The sequence below is a fragment of the Pleurodeles waltl genome, chromosome 1_2 (assembly GCF_031143425.1).
Source record: "Pleurodeles waltl isolate 20211129_DDA chromosome 1_2, aPleWal1.hap1.20221129, whole genome shotgun sequence".
Classification (NCBI taxonomy): Eukaryota; Metazoa; Chordata; class Amphibia; order Caudata; family Salamandridae; genus Pleurodeles; species Pleurodeles waltl.
In genome coordinates this window covers 555,673,809-555,697,492 of record NC_090437.1, presented here as the reverse complement: position 1 = coordinate 555,697,492, position 23,684 = coordinate 555,673,809, and positions in this window count along the sequence as shown.

The window sequence follows — 23,684 nt, the reverse complement described above, 5'->3', positions numbered from 1 at the left end:
AGATGGTGTGTTTGGCCGACTAGTACATCTCCTATGTGAATGGCAAGTTTCCAGGCTCAGTGCATGACACTTACATTTTGAGGAATAGCAGCATTCCTTATGTGATGGGGTAACTCCCTAGGCACCGTGTGTGGCTAATAGGTGAGGACAAGGACCCTATACCGTGTCAATGATTGTCTGGGTATGGGGTTGTCCCTAAGGGTTAGTGTGTGTCTAACAGTTGTCCCTCGACATTTGCAGGTGACTCTGGATAACCCAACCTGTCATGGCTACTGACCCCAGTGAGAAATCCCAGGACAAGGGCAGAGGAACGCTACAATGAGGCACATGGGCGAACTAGGAGGATTATAGAAAGAACCTTCGGCCTCCTGAAGGCCAGGTTCCGGTGCCTCCATTTGACAGGTGGTTCTCTCTACTACTCACCAAAGAAGGTGTGTCAGATCATCGTGGCCTGTTGTATGCTGCACAACCTGGCTTTGCGACAACAGGTGCCTTTTCTGCAGGACGATGGTCCAGAAGGAGGTCTTGTGGCAGCTATGGAGCCTGTGGAAAGTGAAGAAGAGGAGGCAGAAGAAGAGGATATCGACAACAGAAACAACGTTATCCAGCAATACTTCCAGTGAGACACAGGTAAGAAGACATCACTGCCTCCCACATCTCATACAATTGTTAGACCTATCATATGTCTGTCACTTTCACCCAGTGTATGGACCCTGACCTGTCACTTTGCCTTTCCATTTCACAGATGTGGGTCCCAATGTGTGACCTCTGCTATATTACCTCATGGACTAGAGCTGTGTGACATATGTATGTTGACAATACAATCAACATTGCTATTTTCCTTAGTTATAGCAAATGCACATTTGTGAAAGCACAGACTGACTCCATATTGCATTGTGATTCAAGGGTGTTTATTCAACTGCAAAATAGTGGAGGGGGTTGTAAAATGGGCAGGGGTGATGGTGGAGGAATGTCCATGGCAGAGTCCAGTCTATTTGTTTCACAGGTGTATTGTCCAAAGGGGTATAGGAAGTGGAGCTAGGTCTGTTGATGGATGGACATGGTGATGAAGTGGGACAGAAGGATGACATTCAAGGTGGTCTCATTTCTTGGAGGAGGTCTTGCCATTGTTCTCTGTCTTTGTTCTGGATCTCAGGGACCGTTTGCAGGGTGCTTTTCGATCTGCAGGGGGTGGGGTGCTGGTGTCGTGATCCTGTGGCGGTGCCTCCTGTCCACTAGCGCCGGCAGAGGTGGTGGGCTGTTCATCATCCAGGCTAGTGTCAGGGGCCCCTTGTTGTGCCACAGTGTCCCTCCTGGTGTTCACAAGGTCCTTCAGCGCCCCTACAATGGTGACCAGGATGGTGTTAATGGGCTTGAGTTACTCCCTGATCCCCAAATACTGTTCCTTCTGGAGCCGCTGGGTCTCCTGAAACTTGGCCAGTACCGTTGCCATTGTCTCCTGGGAATGATGGTACGCTCCCATGATGTTGGAGAGGGCCTCGTGGAGAGTGGGTTCCCTCGGCCTGTCCTCCCCCTGTCGCACAGCAGTCCTCCCAGTTCCCCTGTTTTCCTGTTCCTCTGTCCCCTGAACCGTGTTCCCACTGCCACTGCCCCCAGGTCCCTGGTGTTGGGGTGGTGGGTTTGCCTGGGCTCCCTGTAGTGTTGGACACACTGCTGCTTGATGTGTCTTGGGGACAGAGGTATGGGCCTGCTGGGTGGGTGCTGTGCTGGTGTTTCCTGAAGGGGGAGGCTCTGTGATGGCATGTGCCAGTGTGTGGGGAACTGACTGTCCTGAGGTCCCAGATGCGCCGGGCTGGTCATCTAGATCCAGTTGGACAGAGCTGCTGTCATCACTGTGGGCCTCTTCCGTGGGGGGAGTGGACATGTCTGGAACCTCCTGTCCGGTGACGTTGGGTAGGGGTCCTGCAGGGGTGTAAAGGCGTGATTATTGCATCTGTGTGTGCTATTGTGTGCAATGGGTGGGTGACCCTGTACCCCAGTGCTTACATTCTTGTCTAGGACCTTGTGTGATATTTAGTTTGGGGATCTGTGTGGGTATCTGAAATGGACATGCTTTGGTGATGGGTGTCCAGGCTTTGGTGTTGCATGCAGGGCTTGGTGTTGGGATGTGTGGGTTGTGATAGTGGGACATATGTGAGGTGTTGGAGTGATGGGGGTGAGGGTGGGGTATGTGATAGCATGAAGGTAGGGTGGGGGATGTAATAGTTAAGATATGACTTACCAGAGTCCATTCCTCCCGATACTCCTGTGAGGCCTTCAGGATGCAGTATAGCCAAGACCTGCTCCTCCCATGTTGTTAGTTGTGGGGGAGGAGGTGGGGGTCCGCCGCCAGTCCTCTGAACTGCAATCTGGTGTCTTGAGACCACGGAATGCACATTCCCCTGTACGTCGTTCCACCTCTTTCTAATGTCATCCCTAGTTCTTAGATGCATAGCTCCATCTTCCTAGCTATGGAGGTATGCTGCACCTGTGATCCGAATAGCTGTGGTTCTACCCGGACGATTTCCTCCACCATGACCCTGAGCTCCTCCTCAGAGAACCTGGGGTGTCTTTGCAGTGCCATGGTGTGGTGTGGGTGATGTGAGAGGTGGTGTGTATTGTGATGTGTGAGGGGATGTGTTTGTGTGTGTTGTCTGAGGTGCGTGGATGTTGTGTGAGTGATGATGTTGTGTGCCTGTGAATGCTAGTATTATTGATAGTGGTGTCTCTCTGTGTGCTTCTTTCTCTAATTTTGTCATAGAGGTTTGTGGGTGATGTGGGTGTTTGTTTTATATTGTATTGGGTGTGTGGGAGTGGTGTGTGTATGTGTATCTTGTGTGTGTATTTTGAATAGTCCAAAGTGGTTGTGTTTTGTAAATGTGTTTATATTTTGAGCACGGCAGAGTGTACCGCCAATGGAATACCGCGGTTGTAAGACTGCTGCGTGGATTCATGGGTCGTGATAGTGTGGTCGTATTCCTGTTGGCGTGACGGTGTCGGTTTTGTTATCACCAGTTTATCACTGACCTTTTGTGTGGCGGACTTGTGTGGGTGTCTGGATTTTGGCAGATTCCGAGTTGTGGGTCATAATAGCTGTAGTGGGCTTCCGCCGCCGGAGCGGTGTGTTGACGGTCTTCTGCACGGCGGTAAGCGACTTTTACCGCCAATGTTGTAATGAGGGCCAATGTGATGCAAAGGTTTACAAAGGGGTATTGTGCAACTTTGTAAATATGGCGTGGGGAAAATGCCACTCTAGCGCCGCCTTAGCATAAAAAAACTTCACTAAGGTGGTGCTAGGGGCTCTTAAATATGCCCCTATGTGTTTTGCATTAGTTTATTAAGTATTGTAGGCATAGTCAAACACACACTTAGCAAACCCACGGGCAAACCTTACTCCTTCCCTAGAGATGTCAGCATGTTCCACTGCAGGGTGTCTGGTGCACTGCAGGGTGCCTCCCCCAATCCTTGCTGGTTCTGGTATGGCAACACTAAAAGCACTGACATGGAATGTCAGACGGATCCATACCCCTAAGCGTATATATGCCATATACTCATACCTCCCGCGCCATCTTGTAGGTTTAGCCTTTTTGCAGGAATCACATTTAGTGCAGCAAGAAGCTACTAGATTACATAAGTGCTGGAGAGGGCAGGTTTATGCCACTGGGTACTCCTCATATGCCTGTGGTGCACTTATCTGGATTCAACAGGGTACCCCATTCACCGCAGAGAAAGTGGTTGTAGAACCAGTGGGCCATTATGTGCTTGACAAGGGTAAGTTAGATGACCGACAAATATTACTTGGCAGCATATATGCTCCCAGTATGGAGCAAGCGCCTTTCCTATGATTGCTATCACAAAACCTGTCATGCTGGAGCGACACACCTTGGCTCATTAGAGGCTATTTTAATAGTGTGATAGATACTGCATTAGGTTGTTAATTTCCCCTGCTGCACTGTACTGCTGCATCAGCTAATACTCGTATACTACAAGAGTGGCTCCACAACTGGGATCTGGTGGATGTCAGGCACCACCACAATGACACAGCTAGAATTCATTCATACTAGTCTGCACCGCATTCATTGCACATAATAATTGATAGACTTGTGTGCACACGCAGCATACTTCCCAACATTGCTGATGTAGACTACCTCGAATCCACTCACTCTGATCATAACCCCCAGTATCTACAGTTGGACTTGAGGCGGGCCCCCACCAGTCCTGACTTGGCATCTACAGCCTACAGGCTTGGAAAAAACCCTTTTTGGGATTCAGTAGCTAAGGCAATTACTGAATACTTTGACCTTAACCAGATACCACCAGGAGGCGATCCACAGGGTGGGTGCTTTCAAGGTAACACTGCAAGGTCACTATATGGGCCTGCGCTGGAACATACAGCGCCAGTTACATGTGGAAGTTGCTGGCATACAGCAAAGACTATTGCAGCTGGAAAATGAGACTATAACAGACCTGATTAATAGAAACAGACTAGTTGAGGCACCTGAATTGACACCTGACCCTACTAGAAAGAATGAGATGTCGCAATTATGTGGTGTACTCAGCTAAAACATTTGCAGCAGCGGACAGTTCTGGCGCCCTCCTGGCGAGGTTAATCAGGCGCAAAGTTACAGGCACAATCATAGCAGCACTTCACTCTTATAAACAGATTATAAAGTACCGGCAGAATGCCTGTCCCCATTGGTCCCAGGCCTGGTACACTCTGACCAACCTGGATTTGTGCCAGTCAGGAATACATCGTTAAATCTGAGGCGCTTATTCTGGGTAATGAAATATGCCCCAAGAAGGTGGCCAAGGGCATGCTGCATGGTCCTGGATTTGGAGCAGGCGTTCAATTTACTAGAGTGGAAGTATTTATTCAAGGTTCTCCCCACTACGAGATTGGCATACATTTCCAAAAACCTATATGCCTGCTGAACATATCTTCCATGGCAAGAGTGAGGGCAGGCCAACTCATCTCGTAACCCATTAGCATGGTTAGAGGCATCCAACAGGGTTGCCTGCTGTCGCCACTACTGTTCTCACTGGTGGTAGAGCCATTAGCGACCCAACTGCGCCTTTTGGGACCCGATTGGGGTATACCCCTAGGAAATGGTATACCCAAGAGACACCTCTGATGTGTCAATAGCAATAACGCACACACTGCAGAGATTTTCTGAGCTGTCGGGGCTTTGGGTCAATTGGACCAAGTCCTGTTTGTTTCTGCTCTCCAAACACGCTCCAACACCTGCAATGTCCCCGTTACCATCTCAACTGATCTGGCAGCTGCACATGTTCAGATATTTGGGGATGCAAATCTATCATGCAGAATCGGATCTCTTGGAGGGCAATTTGATGCATGCTGTAGCCTTCTTGTGCACACAGGTGGCCTTCTAGTAGACCCTGTCCTTAACGGTGGCAGGCAGGGTGGAACTGCTTAAAATGGTAGCCCTGCCCAGATTACTATATTATTTTACAACTTGCCTGTATGCATTCACACCTCCTTTTGCGGGGAGAGGGAGGCGAACATTAGAAACTTTATATGAGGAAATTCCAGGTATTGAGTGGCATTGCCCAAGCTATACCAACCTGTGGACAGGGAGATTTAGTGATCACTATGTTCAAAAATATTATCTGGCATTCCAGCTCTAGTGGGTTGTGTGATGGCTAGCGACGTTGGCAGCTAACAGATACAGCCACTTTGCTGCCGGCCTAAATGCACAGCAACATGCTCAGACTGTTCCACTCTAGTGGTTGACCTCCTCCACCTTCATCACCATTATTTTCGGTGCAGAATGTGCATTAGTAGTGCAACAGTGCCATATGCGCCAGCCCTGGCATTGCAGGAGTGCCATGGGGGAGCCAGTTATCTACGGTGGCTGAGCTGGCATTGGGGAGGCTGGCGGGAGTGACAATGGTGGGAAATCTGTATGAATGTGGGGCGCTACCACCTTACGAGATGCTAGCGGAGGCAACGGGTCTACCACCCGGGCAGTTTTTGCTGCATGCCTCACTTGTGGGCGGACTATTGCGGTGGTGGGCAAGATAATCAGCGAACTGCCTATACACTAAATCATACAATATCTCCATGTTATGGGAGTGGTCATAATTTAGGCCCATATTTCTGGAAAGTTAGCACTACCTTAGAGTAATATTTTTTACGCTAAAGCGGCACTAACCGAACTCCATATTTATATTTTGACACTAGACACATCTAGCATCAAAATATCTGAGTTTGCATCTTTTTCAGGAAGCACCAACCCACCTTGCATTGTTTTGCAACAATGATATTCAAGGTAGGCATTCCCTTCCAAAAATGATGCTAGCCCTCTAGTGCCATATTTACTTCCCAACACAAAAACGCATACACTAGGAAGCGAACCCAAAAAATTATTCAAAGCCAGATTTGCATCAAATTTTAACACCTGGTTAGACCAGGCTTCAATAAGAGGCCCACGCACCACCACTTAAGGAAAACACACAGAAGAAGCATTTGCAACCTCTAGGACAACATGGGAGTGGTACTACTCCAGCTTGGCACACGCCGCAGATGTCAGCGAAGACAGCAGGTCCCTCCACCACCAGAAGAGCAACCCCAAATACAACCCCAGCAGCCACAAAGACAGCATAAAAGGCAGGAAAGGATCTTCAGACAGCGTACAACCATCCTTGGGCTCAGGAACAAGATGTGATCAGGACATACCAACTGAACCGGTAGTCCATTGTACGCCTGCTGCACCACATTGCTTCAGACATCACTGCAAGGGTGGAAACTCCAACAACTATTCCAACCATGACCAAACTCTTCACTGCTCTTCATATGCTGGCATCTGAATCTTTTCAGACAACGGGCGCACAAGTGGGTGGTATCTCCCAGCCATCCTTCTCGATATTCCTTCCTAAGGTCCTGTATGCAATCATATACCTCACACCCCACCACACCTGTTTCCCAAACACCCAGCAACTGCAGCAGGAGACCAAACAACATTTCTACTTAATTGTTGGGTTCCTGCATGTGCTCGGTGCAATGGACTGCACTCGTGTCCAACTAGTGTCACCTGCAACAATCAAATATCTATACAAGAACCACAAGCACACCCATTCACTCAATGTGCAGGCCATTGTGGACCACTGTGGGCTCTTCACTAACATCCTACCCAAATATCCCGGCAGTGTCCATGATGCCTACATATTCCACCATTCCATTAACAATGAGCGGTTCCAGGATGGGCAATATGGCAATGGGCTTCTCGTAGGTAAGCCACCATACCAATCAGTACACACACAACACACCAACCATGTAGGACAACCAAGACATGCATCACACTAAATACGCAGGGGAACATAGATGTGTAGACAACAACACATATGCAACATGCCACACTACAATGCAAATCATTGCACATCACACGTACATACACCCACATGTACATAACACAGCCACAACCTGACTGGCAAATCCCTTGAGGACAGATGGAGCTATGTCCCCTTTGCATACAGAAGCTGGCCACAAAACACTACAAGTGTCCACTGATTTACAACTAAATACAGGTCCAACATACATTACACCAATGAATAGCTCAGCTATGTGAATGGCATAGGCGATTGCCACGTAAAGAAAGTCACACAATAACACAGCCTCACATTAATCATAGTGTGCAAGCCTCTGGCTGCACCAATATCAGATGCCACCCAAGTGGTGCCATTAATAACTACATATCCTACACATACCTGACATAACTGTAGTGTGCACATTCACATGTCTGCTGCATTGTGTTGCACACCTAGGAATACAAATTAACCTACCATGAAAGACCATGGGGCAGAATGATGAAAAATGGTGCAGCGCCTACTCCAGTGCCTCCTCACATGCACCCCTTAGCGTTCTCTAACACCACCATGTATGTTCCATATACAAGAAACAGTCTACCATTCTGCAGAGTTTGTGCAAATCTTTAAAGATAATGGATGTGTAGTAGGAAACTGTAGGAGTATAAAGGACATGCATGACCTTTCTACACCGTACATAGGGACCCATGTAAAAACAAACGGTGTTCCCACTTTAAAAGCCTGCACTGTGCATGTTTTGAAAGTGTCTTCTGATAAATCATGTATTGAAAGCTAGGAGATTCCACTGCACCAAATATGATCATCCTACAAATGTGTGATTCATACTTCGTACACTTGATGGATGGCAAAACCATCATCTGCCACAAAGGGTCACAAAGTGTCACACTGCATGCGTAGTGCCACATGGTAACATGGAGGCTAGAGTTTGGTTTTGTTGCGCTACCACTGAGTCTCTACATATGACACCACTGTGGTGCAAGGAGGTGGTAGGTTCCATCCAACAATAGGAACCTGCCTCAAACATGGACTACACAACACAAATTTGCCATGGTTCACCCATCAGTTTGAATTTAATTTGACAATCCCTAGGTATCCGAGCCACAACCCAAGATTGTCATGTCCACCAACACACACCAAATAAACCATTTCACAAAACAGGAACATACTCTATACCAGAAGCATGTCTGAATCACTACTCCACCTACGACTAACAACTGCCAGTGTATATCCCAAACCACTATCAAGCTTTACCAACACATCTTCTCTCATTCCTTTGAGGCCGATCAAGGTTACGGCATACAGCAATGGGTCAACACTCCATTTACCAATCCCACAACGGTGGAAGAGCATGCATATAATGAAGGGCACAGAAGAACATGCAATGTGGTGGAGAGGACATTTACGCTTCTGAAGTCAAGGTTCAGGTGCCTGGCCCTGACAGGAGAAAACCTGTTGTATGCTCCACCACTGGTATGTAAGATCATACTGACATGTGCAATCCTGCATAATATATGGATACGGACAAATGTTTCCGTGGATGAACTGATTGATACGCCCAACAAGGAGGATGATGACAATGGTGCAGCATATTTGAAGGAGGAGCTACATAACACTGCTGCAGGAGGTCACAGGAGACTCCACATTTTACAGAACTTTTACACATAGTCACATTGTAAATAGCACAAATAAAATACTTTTCACCTGAATCTCCTTGGTCTACTGATTTTCCACTACAAATACCATTGGAATGTAACTCGAACCTCAGAGAGCAGGAAAGAAACACAATAGTTACAAGTATGGTCGCAACATTGTTTGTGATGTAAGAGGGTCTAAGGCCTCCATTTCACATATTAGTGACACCCAATGCAAGGGCATTTGACTCTTGAATGCCTAGATCCATGAACTACAACATATAGGCCCTCATTACAACCCTGGCGGTAAATGCTGCTTACTGCCGTGCAGAAGACCGCCAACATACTGCTGCGGCCACGGATTTCCACTACCAGACTCACCCAGAGCTCGGATTCCGCTATAATCCAGACACCCACACAAGTCCGCCACACCAAAGGTCAGTGATGAACTGATGATAACAAAACCTCCACCGTCAGGCCAACAAGAATACAACCACACTATCAAGACCCACGAATCAACGTGGCAGTCTTTCAACTGCGGTAATTCATTGGCGGTACACACCGCTGCGCTCAAAATACACACACATTTACAAAACACAACCACATTGGACAATGCAAAATACACATACCTGACACACATACACACCACACCCACACACCCAATCCAATATAAAGCACACACCCACATCACCCACAAACCCCTACTACCATATTTCTGAAACCATGCCACAGAGAGACACCATCATAAACAACACCAGCATCCACAGACACACACCACCATCACTTAAACAACATCCACGCACCTCAAACAACACACACCAACACATCCCCTCACACATCACAACACACACCACCTCACACATCACCCACACCACATCATGGCACCTCAACGACACCCCAGGTTCTCTGAGGAGGAGCTCAGGGTCATCGTGGAGGAAATCGTCTGGGTAGAGCCACAGCTATTCGGATCACAGGTGCAGCACTGTGAGAAAGTAGCCTCTTTCTAGCCTTGTTACCCCCACTTTTGGCCTGTTTGTGAGTGTATGTCAGGGTGTTTTCGCTGTCTCACTGGTATCCTGCTTGCCAGGGCCCAGTGCTCATAGTGAAAACCCTATGTTTTCAGTATGTTTGTTATGTGTCAGTGGGACTCTGCTAGTCAGGACCCCAGTGCTCATAAGTTTGTGACCTATAGGTATGTGTTCCCTGTGTGGTGCCTAACTGTCTCACTGAGGCTCTGCTAACCAGAACCTCAGTGGTTATGCTCTCTCTTTACAAATTGTCACTAACAGGCTAGTGACCAATTTTACCAATTTACATTGGCTTACTGGAACACCCTTATAATTCCCTAGGATGTGGTACTGAGGTACCCAGGGTATTGGGGTTCCAGGAGATCCCTATGGGCTGCAGCATTTCTTTTGCCACCCATAGGGAGCTCTGACAATTCTTACACAGGCCTGCCACTGCAGCCTGAGTGAAATAACGTCCACGTTATTTCACAACCATTTTACACTGCACTTAAGTAACTTATATGTCACCTATATGTCTAACCTTTACCTGGTAAAGGTTGGGTGCTAAGTTACTTAGTGTGAGGGCACCCTGGCACTAGCCAAGGTGCCCCCACATTGTTCAGGGCCAATTTCCCGGACTTCGTGAGTGCGGGGACACCATTACACGTGTGCACTACATATAGGTCACTACCTATATGTAGCTTCACAATGGTAACTCCGAATATGGCCATGTAACATGTCTATGATCATGGAATTGCCCCCTCTATACCATCCTGGCATAGTTGGCACAATCCCATGATCCCACAGGTCTGTAGCTCAGACCTGGGTACTGCCAAACTGCCTTTCCCGGGGTTTCACTGCAGCTGCTGCCAACCCCTCAGACAGGCTTCTGCCCTCCTGGGATCCAGCCAGGCCTGGCCCAGGATGGCAGAACAAAGGACTTCCTCTGAGAGAGCGTGTTACACCCTCTCCCTTTGGAAAATGGTGTGAAGGCAGGGGAGGAGTAGCCTCCCCCAGCCTCTGGAAATGCTTTCATGGGCACACATGGTGCCCATTTCTGCATAAGCCAGTCTACACCGGTTCAGGGACCCCTCAGCCCTGCTCTGGCGCGAAACTGGACAAAGGGAAGGGGAGTGACCACTCCCCTGACCTGCACCTCCCCTGGGAGGTGCCCAGAGCTCCTCCAGTGTGCTCCAGACCTCTGCCATCTTGGAAACAGAGGTGCTGCTGGCACACTGGACTGCTCTGAGTGGCCAGGGCCAGCAGGTGATGTCAGAGACTCCTTCTGATAGGCTCCTTCAGGTGTTGCTAGCCTATCCTCTCTCCTAGGTAGCCAAACCCTCTTTTCTGGCTATTTAGGGTCTCTGTCTTTGGGGATTCCTTAGATAACGAATGCAAGAGCTCATCCAAGTTCCTCTGCATCTCTCTCTTCACCTTCTGCCAAGGACTCGACTGCTGACCGCGCTGGAAGCCTGCAAAACTGCAACAAAGTAGCGAAGACGACTACTGCAACCCTGTAACGCTGATCCTGCCGCCTTCTCGACTGTTTTCCTGGTGGTGCATGCTGTGGGGGTAGTCTGCCTCCTCTCTGCACTAGAAGCTCCGAAGAAATCTCCCGTGGGTCGACGGAATCGTCCCCCTGCAACCGCAGGCACCAAAGAATTGCATCAACGGTACCCTGGATCTCCTCTCAGCATGACGAGCGAGGTCCCTTGAATCCAGCAACTCTGTCCAAGTGATTCCCACAGTCCAGTGACTCTTCAGTCCAAGTTTGGTGGAGGTAAGTCCTTGCCTTCCCACGCCAGACTGCATTGCTGGGAACTGCAACTTTTGCAGCTACTCCGGCCTCTGTGCACTTCAGGTGGAAATCCTTTGTGCACAGCCAAGCCTGGATCCACGGCACTCTAACCTGCATTGCACGACTTTCTAAGTTGTCCTCCGGCGACGTGGGACTCCTTTGTGTGACTTTGGGTGAGCACCATTTCACTCTACTTTGTAGTGCCTGTTCTGGCCCTTCTGCGGGTGCTGCCTGCTTCTGATGGAGCTCCTTGTCTTGCTCCATGCCCCCTCTGTCACCAGACGTAATTGGCGACATTCTGGTCCCTCCTGGGCCACAGCAGCATCCAAAAACCCTAACCACATGATTTGCAGCTAGCAAGGCTTGTTGGCAGTCTTTCTTCAGGAAAACACTTCTGCACAACTCTCCATAGCGTGGGGGATCCATCCTCCAAAGGGGAAGTCTCTAGCCCTTGTCGTTCCTGCAGAATCTTCAGCTTCTACTGTCCAGTAGTAGCTTCTTTGCACCCACAGCTGGCATTTCCTGGGCATCTGCCCATCTCCGACTTGCTAGTGACTTTTGGACTTGGTCCCCTTGTTCCACAGGTACCCTCATTTGGAAATCCATCGTTGTTGCATTGCTGATTTGTGTCTTTCCTGCAGAATTCCCCTATCACGACTTCTAAGTCCTTTGGGGAACTTTAGTGCACTTTGCACTCACTTTTCAGGGTCTTGGGGTGGGCTATTTTTCTAACCCTAACTGTTTTCTTACAGTCCCAGCGACCCTCTACAAGGTCACATAGGTTTGGGGTCCATTCGTGGTTCGCATTCCACTTTTGGAGTATATGGTTTGTGTTGCCCCTATCCCTATGTGTCCCCATTGCATCCTATTGTAACTATACATTGTTTGCACTGTTTTCTAATACTATTACTGCATATTTTGGTATTATGTACATATATCTGGTGTATATTTGCTATCCTCATACTGAGGGTACTCACTGAGATACTTTTGGCATATTGTCATAAAAATAAAGTACCTTTATTTTTAGTATATCTGTGTATTGTGTTTTCTTATGATATTGTGCATATGACACTAGTGGTACTGTATGAGCTTCACACGTCTCCTAGTTCAGCCTAAGCTGCTCTGCTAAGCTACCATTATCTATCAGCCTAAGCTGCTAGGCACCCTATACTCTAATAAGGGATAACTGGGCCTGGTGCAAGGTGTAAGTACCCATAGGTACTCACTACAAGCCAGTCCAGCCTCCTACAAGCACACCTCCATTGCAAGGAAGATGGAGCTATGGTGCAGAATTGTCGACAGGGTCAACGCAGTGGGACAGCATCCAAGAACTAGGGATGACATCAGGAAGAGGTGGAATGACCTACGGGGGAAGGTGTGTTCCGTGGTCTCCAGACACCAGATTGCTGTACAGAGGACTGGCGGTGGACCACCACCTCCTCCCTGACAACGAACAACATGGGAGGAGCAGGTCTTGGCAATACTGCACCCTGAGGGCCTCGCAAGAGTAGCAGGAGGACTGGTCTCTGGTAAGTCAAATCTTTACTACCTCATCCCCCCCACCTGCATGCCATCACATACTCCCACCCTCGCCCCCATCACTCCAACACCTCACATATGCCCCACTATCACAACCCACCCATCCCAATACCAAGCCCTGCATGCAACACCAAAACATGGACACCCATCACCAAAACATGTCCACCACAGATACCCACACAGACCCCAAACCAAATATCACACAAGGACCAAGACAAGAATGCAAGCATTGGAGTACAGGGTCACTCACCCATTGCACACGATGGCACACACAGATGCAATAATCATGGCTTTACACCCCTGCAGGACCGCAACCCGTCACTGGACAGGAGGTACCAGACATATCCAGTCCCCCCACAGAAGAGACCCACAGTGATGACAGCAGCTCTGCACAACTGGATGAAGATGACCAGCCTGGCCCATCAGGGACTTCGGGACAGTCGGTTCCCCTGACACTGGCACAAGCCACCACAGAGCCTCCCCCCTCTGGAAACACCAGCACAGCACCCACCCAGCGGGCCCATCCCTCTGTCCCCAGGACACGTCAATCAGCAGTGTGTCCACCACTACAGGGAACCCAGGCAAACCCACCAACCCAAGAAAATCAGGGACCGAAGGGCAGTGGCCACATGGTTCAGGGGACAGAGGCTCAGGTAAACAGGGAAGCTGGGAGGACTGCTGTGCGACAGCGGTAGGACAGGCCCAGGGAACCCACTCTCCACGAGGCCCTCTCCAGCATCATGGGAGCTTACCATCATTCCCAGGAGACGATGACAACGGTACTGGCCAAGTTTCAGGAGACACAGCGGCTGCAGGAGGAACACTATCTGGGGATCAGGGAGGACCTGAAGTACATAAACAACACCCTGGTCACCAATGAAGGGGTGCTGCAAGACCTTGTCAATACCAGGAGGGACACTGTGGCACAACAAGGCGCCCCTGACACTAGCCTGGACGATGAACAGCCCTCCACCTCCGCCGGCGCTAGTGGACAGGAGGCACCGCCACAGGACCACGACACCAGCACCCCGCCCCCTGCAGATGGAGAACCACCCCGCAAACGGTCCCTGAATCCAGGAACAAGACAGAGAACAGGAAATGAGACCCCTCTGAATGTCACCCTTGTGTCCCACTTTTCACCCTGTCCATCCTTCAACTGCCGTTGCTCCTCTTCCAATGCCCCTTTGGGCAATGCACCTGTGAAACAAATAGACTGGACTCTGCCATGGACATTCCTCCACCATCCCCCCTGCCCATTTTGCAACCCCCTCCACTTATTTGCACAGAAATAAACACACTTCAATTACAAAACAATCTGGTGTCAGTCTGTGCTTTCACAAACGTGTAATTACAATAACCATGGAATATAGCATTGTCAATTTACTTGTCCACATACCGATGTAAAACAGCTGTAGGCCAGGGAAAACATAGCAGAGGGCACAAAGTGGGACCCACATCTGTGAAAAGGAAAGACAAAGTGGCAGGTGACTTTCCTGCCTCTAAAAATCAGTTTAGCCAATCCACCCCATCCTGCTCTGCCATGTACTGTAGCAGTTCTCTTCCCATCAGATGCTTCCTTTGTTTCAGCTCAAGCCACTTCACACCTCATTAAGGTAGCCTGGCTCAGGCTGCCAGAGACTGACCATCAGGAAAAGGGCATTACAGGGCTGATTTTGGTAACTTTCAGAAATAGTTTTAAAACTCTTTCTCTGTATTAGTTATATTAAATCCAACACTACCAAGTTGTTGGATTTTATTTAACTTTTAATTTGATACTAAACCTGACACGTTTAGCTCTTTTCTAGTGAAAATGAGACTTTATTAATTTTAAATGAAACCACCGAATGTTAGCCCATGGAGCTAATGCACTACAATTGGGAAAAATGAATTTGGTTGTTTTTCTCTCACTAAGGCTTACAAAACTTTTTGTATGTGGTCCCTACTTATATTTGCACTGTACCCTTCTCTTAGGTTACCTAAGGTAGACCTTAGGAGTGGCTTATATGTAAATAAATGTAGTTTAGGACTTAGGAAGTACTTTTAATTCCAAAGTTGATTTTGCGGTAAACTTATTAATTTAAAAGCAGCAAGCAAGGCAGACTTGCTTTTACAATGCCACCAGAGACCACATCAGGGCACCCAGCAGGCCCCTAACCACACTGGGGACCACCTAAACCTACATGCCCTACCATATACTAGGGACTTTTAGGTAGGTTATCAGAGGCAATGATAAGTATGAATAATGTGCATATACTATTTTATACAGAACACTGACCCTGGGACTGGTTAGCAGTGCCCAAGGCACACGCAGTCAGAAAACACCAGTATCAGATAAGAATGGGGCAAAAAGTAAGTGGGCTTCTGTAATCGGCCCAGTTTTCTCACACAACCCCCCTCCAACCAACACGCCTAGGAGACCTAGCCCAGCCTTGGGAGAGTTTTACTGGCTTGTCAGGCAAGGAAGACAGTGAGGAAAATTAGCTGTACTATTGCATGGCCTATTCTGCCTTATATCCTCCTGTCAGGGTCACTCCCTCTGGGGAGCTGACCCATCCGAACAGTAACTGGACCCATTGTAACTTGAAACCTTACTCTAGGGGTGTCTTTTTCCTCTCCCTTTGATAGTTTGGGTAGTGGGGTGCCCACTTCCTCCATCCCTAACCTTGCTTGGGAAACACCTACCTTACCCACAGACGTTACCCTGCACTTGAGTAATCCCACCATGACCAACGGGGTCAGTGGGCCTATTTTGTTTTTGGAGATGGGGTCTACCTCCCACGCCAAGTGCAGTGCTACCATGAAGGTCAGCATCCAGCTGCTTTAGAGGCAACTATGGGACCCTGACATCTCTCTTGCTGCTCAGATTGGGGGACTGCCACATCCGGTAGAAGACACCCTTCCTCCACTTTCCCGTCTGTCAGTGCAGGGTGACACCCTGTGGATGAACAGCTGTCTGACTACTCAGGACTTCCTTGTGGTCAGGTGAAACCTTACCAGTGCCAACTCTGGGCTTCCCCCTTACTGGGACAGAAGGCCCTTGGCAAACTGGACCTCTTTTTAAGAGTGGCATACCTCTCCTCTTCTTTTTTCCGTTTCTTGGGGACCTGTGTCTCCTAACTGTAGGGAGAGACTCCCCAGGAACCTTAGTTGGGGGCACCTTTGGCAGCCGTCCCATCTGGGATCATACCAATCACTGGGAGATCACTGCCCAGGATACCATCTAAGAGTTGGTCAGCACGGACTACCACCTAATCTAGCCAAAAGTACTCTCCCTCACTAGGGACTCTATGACTGCAGTTTTGGTTGTGACCTCTCCTGGGGCTATCCTTACCCTCCTGTTTTCTCCTGGCACATACATGTCTGGGGACACAAGACTGCCACTCACTGTAGTGGGACTGGCACATGTGTCTCCCAGGCCAGTGGTAGGGCTCCCATTAACCTGAATGGAGTGAAAGTGCCTACTACCATCTGGACCCATCTCCCAACACAATGCTATGAGGACTTCATCATCTGAGGAGTCCTCCTCGATGGCTACACTGGACAGCCCACTGGAAACCAACTTCTTGGAACAGGCTACATCACCTCTGAAGTGACCTGTCTGCTGACAGTCAAAGCAGGCCCTGTTATACAATATCTTTTTTAACCCTGGGTCTCCCTGCCTCTGCCTGTCAGATTGGGAGTGGGACCTACTGTCCTTTTTAGGGTTCTGGGGTACTGAGGGAGTTGCTGTGGTGGGCTTACCACCTCCCTCCTTAGGCTTTTGTGGACCTAATGCCCCCTTCTTAGAGTCTCCGCCCGGTACTTGGTAAATACTCTGATTCTCAACCACTCATCACCTACTTCTCCCAGATCCCTGGTACTAGACAGCTTAGAGTCCACTAGATGCTGTTGTAACTTCTCTGAGATACAATTAGTCAAGATGTGCTCTATCATGATTAAATTGTATAGTCTCTCATAAGTACTTGCTTTGTTACCCTGTATCCAGACCCTAGTGCCTCTAGGAGTCTCTTAAGTTAACCCAGGACTGGGTATTGACCTTGTGAGTGTTCCTGAAGTTCATCCTCTAATGCTGTATGGGGAGACCAAACATCTTCAAACTGGGATAGGACTCTGTTTCATTCTCCCCTAGGGTCAGGAGCCTATCCCTCCCAGTTACTGTGAATCAATTCCCACAGAAGTGAACACCAATACTGTGGACAAACCTTTCTCATCCTGAGAAGCACTCTCAAAGGCTGTCAGCCACTTGTCTACGTCATCACCCTTCTAGTAATTAAAGACACTCCCCTTGGGTAGTCTGGGGTGAAACCTACCACTCCTCAACACCTCAAATTCTAGTTTACTTCCATCAAATCTCTGTTCTCATTTTGCCTACTTTTTCTTCTCCAGGGCCAACTTTTCTGCCTCTAAAGCTATGTAGGCTAACTGGGCCCTGAGTTCCTTCTCCCTGAGGACCAGTTATGCTTCTTCTTGGATAGATACTACAGACCCTCCCCTCCCACTAGTTCAAGACTGGGCCCTGACCTCTGAAGTAAGGGACAGATGATCATCATCCTCCCTCCCTTCCCCATCTATCTCTGGAGCTTTATTTGTTTTTACTTCAGCCTTCCTAAGGTTGTTAGCAACAGGTAACCCCCTTTTTCTGAAAAACACCCTATTCTCAAGCTCCTTGGTATCCCTAGGTTTGGGTCACAAAACCTTTGGCACCAATTGATCAGAACAATGTAGAAAAAACAAAAACAATTTTGCTCTAATACAATCTGGAAGATTTGTACTTTGTTTCACCTAAACACTACATAATAATATTAAACACAAGTACTGAATCATACTGTTGAACACTAAAAATGTTCAAAAGTGGGTTATTGGCAAGGGAGGGTAGGTACCTATTCTGTGCAATAGGCCACAGTCCCCCGTTGGCTCCAGTCAAGGTCTCAGTAAATGTAGGCTTAACTTAAGAGCCAGGTGTGGAAAGCATTTAATATCAATAAAACACTAAATAAGTAAAACACAACACGCTATAAAAATCCAACATCAATTTACATAAAAATAGGACATATTTTTGTCTTAAAATCACACCAAAATGACAAATTTGCAATGTAGGGAACCGGGAAGAAGAATTGTTAAAGATTAAATCTAAAAAAATGCTTTCTAGTGCCTCAAAATAAAAAGAGACAACCAGGGTCATCTGGTCGGGCTTGACTGGGGCAAAGTCGAAAGTTGAGTCCCACTGCGATGGAGCCCTGCTAGGATACACTGAGCGGGAGGCCTTGGTCAAAGTTTTACCTTCGGACTTAGAAATGTTTCTGGAGGTTTTCTCCCTTGATGTTGTGCGGTCCTCTCCAGGTGATTTTGAAATGACGTAGTCGGATTGCCTTTCTGTGAGAACCCAATCTAATCCTGGAGGTCTGGAGCTCTGGAGCTTTCTGAAGGGCGAACTTGAAATTCAAGCCGGGTCACGGTTGAAGGTAGCTGGTTTTCCTCACTACATCAAGTCGGTCCACTTAAGGAGCTTTTTTCAGTGTTGCTCCAAACTTCTGGATCTTCTTCCAGAAGTCCCTTTTGAGTCCTTGAAGTCTCCCCAGCTTGATCCAAGGTTCCAGAAGCTCTGAGGTGCTCCTTGGAAGTTGGGACTACAGTTTCCACAATACACCTGATCAGAATCCTCAAATGGCCACTAGACACTGCTCAGCTGAACTCTTCTTACAGGACTTGCAGGTGACTCTGGATAGGTCCTTTTTATCAGTAGCTTACAGTAGGTATAGTCCTGGAGCTGCAGAAGCAAGGCAAAGTCCTTGTGGGTGTAGTCCTTCAGGTGAAGACCAGGGGTTAGGCAGAGTAGTCCTTCTTCTCCAGAAAGGACCAGAATTGCTGGGTAGATCTGTTATATGTATCCTTGCTCCTGGGGTTGCAAGTGGAGTGGGCACCTCTGGAGGGACCACTTCCTGTGAAGTGTGACAACAATTAATCCCAGAAAGCAACATTATTTACAAATCCAACAAGGATAAAATCTCTCCTTGGAGGTTACACCTGGCTGAGCCCACGCACAGGTTTGGTTAATTTGCTCTAGCACCCCCCTTCCAGTCTCTTTCCTAATCTAATTACTGTGGCTCCCATCTGGCTGGGGGAACAGGAATGGGGGTCCAGTTTTTATCCTGAAAGGCTTTCCCCCCTTTGAAAACCAGTTTGTCCATCCTACCCCCATCCTGCTCTGCCTTCTGCTGCAGCAGTTCTCCTCCCACCAGATGTTTAATTTGTTTCAGTGTAAACCACTTCACATCTCATTAAGATAGCTTACTTCAGGCTGACAGAGACTGACCAATCAGGAAATAGCACTACAGGGCTGATTTTGGTAACTTTCAAAAAGGGTTATAAAACTCTTTCTCTGCACTAGTTACAATACATCCAACTTTGGCAAGCTGTTAGATTTCATCTAACTTCTAATTTGATACCAAACTTGGTAGATGTAGTTGTTTTGTAGTGGAAATAAGACCTATGGGTTCTGTAACAACACTACGGTCCCTAAACCTATTTGCCCTACAATATACTAGGGAGGTATAGGTAGGCTGTCAGTGCCAATTAGAATTTTGCCTATTTTGCACATACTATTTGACACAGAGCACTGGCCAGAGGAATGGTTAGCAGTGCTCAGGACACAGTCAGAGTCAGAAAATGGGGGCAAAACGTGAGGGTGCTTCTACAATCAGCCCAGTTTTCTCACATTAACAAGAATATGTAAAACAGTTAGATACATATTTGTAGTGAGTGTGATGCAAAGTAATGATGATTTGAAATAACTTGTGATGTACTTATGGGATTTTTACAGTCCATATGACTGTTTTTTCCCCACACTGTTTAGTGATGGGTATCTATACACACTTCATTTAAATACACAAATTATGGAAACTGAGAAAAGTAAAGAAAGGGAATATGAAATAATTAAATAACATGTATAATTGCTATACAATGGTGTTTTTTATTATTAACAATAGCTTTTAGTTCATTGCAGATTATAAACCATTAATAGAGAAGTTTATAATATGAAACTTTAACTTCTATTTCTCCATATTTATTTATACAGATTGAAGGACGTTTTTTTGTCAGTAATGGAGGTAACTAACTACACCTTTCTTCATTCATTCACTATTCATACTTACACTGTGTACACATATGTAATTATATTATCACAGCAAATGACACTAATGCCTACACATCGTGACATACACATATTAATCCAATGACACACCCACACACACACACACACATGCATGCATACACAATCACAACCAAGGACACACTCATGCATATACTAACACACCCAGACATACACTGATGCATAGACTAACACATCCATGCACACACTCGTTCACATACTGAGGCACCCAAGCACACACTGATACATTTACTGGCTTACTCAGACACTCATTCATACTTAGAATCAGACACCCTAGGGCACACTCATAAGTTACCTAACACGCTCACACATTCACTCATACATACACTCAAATACCTCCTCAGTCAAATATACATATACTGAGACACCCAAGCACACACTGATGAATTTACTGACTCACTCAGACACTCACTCATACACAGACTCAGACACCCAGGACACACTCATACATATACTGACACAGCCAAGCAAATACTCTGATGCATTCACTGACTCACTAACACATTCACTCATATATACACTCCCACAGTCCATGAGTCACTCATGCATATACTGACATACTCAAGCACACACTGATTCATTCACTGACTCACTCAGGTGCTCACTTTTATGTATACTGAAGACACCCATACATATACTGAAACACCAAGCAAGTACACTGGTGTATTCACTGACTCACTCATACATACACTCATGTACCTTGGGACACACTCATACATATACAAGCACACCCAAGCAAACACTCAAATATTAGCGGACACAGTCACACATTTACTCATGCATACACTCCCACACTCTCTGATTCACTCATACATATACTGAGATACCCAAGTACACACTGATATATATTTACTGACTCACTCAGACACCCACTCATACACAGACTCAAACACCCCAGGACACACTTGTACATATGCTGACACAGCCAAGCAAGTAATCTGATGCATTCACTGACACACTCACACATTCGCACATACATACACTCACACAGCCTGTGGGTCACTCATTCATTTACGGGGACACTCAAGAAAACGCTGATACATTCACTGACTCACTCCGGCACTCATGTATACATATACTCAGTCACTCCAGGATACATGCATTGATATACTGAGATGTCAAGCAAGTACACTAATGTATTCACTAGCTTACTCAGACACTCACTCATACACACACACACACCCAAACACACTCATGCATATACAGAAACACCCAAGCATACACTCATATGTTAGCTGACACACTTACAAATTCACTCATAGATACACCCACACAATCCCGGAGTCACTCATACATATACTGAGACACCCAAACACACACTGATGCATTCAGTAACTCACTCAGATATCCACTCCTAGACTCAGACACCAAATGATACACTCATACATATACTGACACACCCACCGTGGCAGTTATATGTTACCTGTGACACTCAGATACAACACTCACTGATACATACACTGTCACACCCATGCACACAAGAATGCATTCACTGAGTCACTCAGTCACTCACTCATACATACACTCAGACCCAGGACGCACGCATACATATGCAGACATAGGCCCTCATTACAACCCTGGCGGTCGGTGTTAAAGCGGCGGTAAGACCGCTAACAGGCCGGAGAAAAAAAAAAAAGGGAATCACGACCATGGCGGAAACCGCCAACATAGACAGCCACTTTAACACTCCGACCGCCACGGCGGTACAAACAAACAGCATGGCGGTCACCGCCAACAGACAGACGGAAGACGATGTACCGCCCACACTATTATGAGAGGCCAATCCACCACCTTTTCCAGGGCGGATTCAACGCGAACAAAAACACGGCGGAAACAGGACTTGGAAGGGGAAACACTCACCTCTACACAACCCACGAGGAACCAGGACGCCATGGAGCCAGAACTCCAAATCCTCCCTGCAATAGTTTTCCTGCTCCTCTACCTGCAGCACGAACGATGGCAGCGACGACCACGGTGAGTACTGCACCTACAACACAGGGGAGGGGGGAGAGAAAAGAGAGTGACACACACATGCAACATGCAACACCCCCACCCCCACCCTCACCCACAACAACACACACCAATACATGCTGCAACAATAGATTTCCACACACCCCCAAGCCCCACTGGAAGAACGCAATGACAAAAGGAAATGATTGTAACGATTGTAATCAATAAAACTCCATTAGTCAAAATTTTAAACACAGTATAAACAATTATGTACACCAACTATACAAGTCTGGATAGTGCACTATTCACAGTCAATTGACAGCTGGGCCCAAAATGCATGGGCGAGGCCTACAGTCGATACCAGACTGCAAACAGAGAGAACACTGCTGGGGCATCAGATCGAAATGAAACAGGCACTTCAGGGGGAAGGGAAGGGGGGGAACCTCAGCCGGATGAGTGCACGACGCCAGCTCCACGAGGGGGCTCCATCCCCATTGATGTATCCTGGGGAGTGCAAAGCCACAGCCTCTCAAGTCTCTCCAGTCGGTGAATTGCCCACTGATTTATCCTGCTGAGTGCAAAGCAACAGTCTCTCAAGTCTTTTCAGTGGGTGGGTTGCCCACTGCTTTATTCTGGGGAGTGCAAAGCCACAGTGTCTCAAGTCTTTTCAGTGGGTGGGTTGCCCACTGCTTTATCCTGGGGAGTGTAAAGCCACAGTCTCTCAAGTCTCTCCAGTGGGTGGTTTGCCCACTGCTTTTTCCTGGGGAGTGCAAAGCCACAGTCTCTCAAGTCTTTTCAGTGGGTGGGTTGCCCACTGCTTTATACTGGGGAGTGCAAAGCCACAGTCTCTCAAGTCTTTTCAGTGGGTGGGTTGCCCACTGCTTTATCCTGGGGAGTGCAAAGCCACAGTCTCTCAAGTCTTTTTAGTGGGTGGGTTGCCCACTGCTTTATCCTGGGGAGTGCAACGCCACAGTCTCTCAAGTGGATGCCTTTCTCCACTGGTTCTGGAGGGGGCTTTGTGCCTAGAGTGCTTTATCCTGCCAAGGACTGAGGTAGTGGATGTGATACTCCACTGGTTCTGGAGGGAGCTTTGTGCCCAGAGTGCTTCATCCTGCCAAGGACTGAGGTAGTGGATGCCTTTCTCTACTGGTTCTGGAGGGGGCTTTGTGTCCCGAGTGCTTCATCCTGCCAAGGACTGAGGTAGTGGATGCCTTTCTCCACTGGTTCTGGAGGGGCCTTTGTGCCCA